This window comes from Chrysochloris asiatica, unplaced genomic scaffold (assembly GCF_000296735.1).
Source record: "Chrysochloris asiatica unplaced genomic scaffold, ChrAsi1.0 scaffold00226, whole genome shotgun sequence".
NCBI classification, from domain to species: domain Eukaryota; kingdom Metazoa; phylum Chordata; class Mammalia; order Afrosoricida; family Chrysochloridae; genus Chrysochloris; species Chrysochloris asiatica.
This window is the reverse complement of record NW_006408744.1, coordinates 4,252,002-4,253,804: the sequence shown is the minus strand read 5'-3', so window position 1 is coordinate 4,253,804 and position 1,803 is coordinate 4,252,002. Positions and strand designations below refer to the sequence as shown.

The 1,803-nt window shown below is 39.7% G+C and overlaps 1 pseudogene; it reads left to right on the top strand.

Moving 5' to 3' along the window:
* LOC102826313 overlaps positions 1-994 on the top strand; it is a 1,923-nt pseudogene extending 929 nt beyond the window's left edge.
* The last annotated feature ends 809 nt before the right edge of the window (positions 995-1,803 follow it).

Below are 1,803 nucleotides of genomic sequence, written 5' to 3'. Positions count from 1 at the left end.
ACCTATTCCGTGGCACTCTGGATCCTGTGGAGAAACCCCATAGGGATGCCAAGCTAGACAAGTTACAGTTCCATGACATTGTCCTGGTGGGTGGCTCTATCCATATTCCCAAGATTCAGAAACTACTTCAGGATTTCTTCAATGGCAAATAATTGAACAGGAGTAGCAACCCTGAGGAGGCTGTTGCTTATGGGGCAGCTGTCCAGGCAGCCATCTTAACTGGAGACAATTCTGAAAATGTTCAAGATTTATTGCTTCTGGATGTCACACCTCTTTCCCTTGGTATTGACACTGCTGGTGGTCATGACTGTACTCATCAAGCACAATACTACTACACCTACCAAGCAGACACAGACTTTCACAACCTAGTCTGACAACCAGCCAGGGGTACTCATTCAGGTTTATGAAGGTGAACGTGCCATGACCAACGATAACAACCTACTTGCCAAATTTGAACTTACTGGTATACCTTCTGCACCTCATGGTGTTCCTCAGATTGAAGTCACGTTTGATATTGATGCCAATCGTAACCTCAATGTTTCTGCTGTGGATAAGAGTACAGGAAAAGAGAACAAGATTACCATCACTAACAACAAGGGCTGCTTGAGTAAAGAAGACATTGAACGGATGGTTCAGGAAGCTGAGAAGTACAAAGCTGAAGATGAGAAACAGTGGGATACGGTGTCCTCCAAAACTTCACTTGAATCCTATGCATTTAATATGAAAGCAATTGTTGAAGATGAAAAACTTCAAGGCAAGATCAATGAAGAAGACAAATAGAAGATTCTTGATAAATGTAATGAAATTATCAATTGACTTGAAGAGAATCAGACTGCAGAGAAAGAAGAATTTGAAAGTCCGCAACCCCATCATTACCAGATTGTACCAGAGTGCAGGAGACATGCCTGGAGGAATGCCTGGGGGCTTCCCTGGTGGTGCAGCACCTCCATCTGGTGGTGCGTCTTCTGGGCCCACCATTGAGGAGGTTGGTTAAGCCAATATGTAAGCATAGATACTTTAGTATTGTTCCACAGTACAACATGGAAGGACCCAAATTTGTAGCATGTTCAGTAGCAGTTTTAAAAAGCGGAATTGCTGTACTAAATTTCTGGGCATTCTCAATACTTGAATATCGAGTTAAGAGCATAAGGAAAGAAAGTATCATTGTACTTTATTAGCACTTTATTGTAAGTGGAAAATGCAATGTCTTAAATAAAGCTGTATATAAACTTGGAAAAAAAAAAAAAAAAAAGAATGCACTGGACTGCAAGGTCAGTCTACTCAGAAAACCTTTACAGGGTAATTTTGAGACAGACCCACTTGATGTTATTTATCAATAACAACACCAACAAACTGTGAGTAGACATTTATCCTGAAGGAGTCTTATTTTCCATGAATTTAACCTGTCACAATGGTGACTCATGAGAGCTAAGTGATACGCAGGCTGCTGGACTGAATGTTTTCCCAATGTATCCAGTAGACCCATAAACTTATATGGAATTAATTTTTCCATTTTTGAATATACAATTAAAATGGACATACTCAGAAAATGTCATAATCCCTTCATTGATTTCCTGACGTATTGTGTTTTCTAAAACTTCATGAAAATGTGCCTGTGTTCACCATCAACATTTTTTCCCTTATCAAAAGGAAAGCATACAAAGTCTAACTATAGTACATTTAAATGGATGATAAAAATTTCCTGTGGACTACAATATGTATAGAGTCCTGGTATAGTGCTGTGGGTTAATGCACCAGATTGCAAAGCCATTTGAACTACAAGGTTGGTGGTTCAAGCTCATC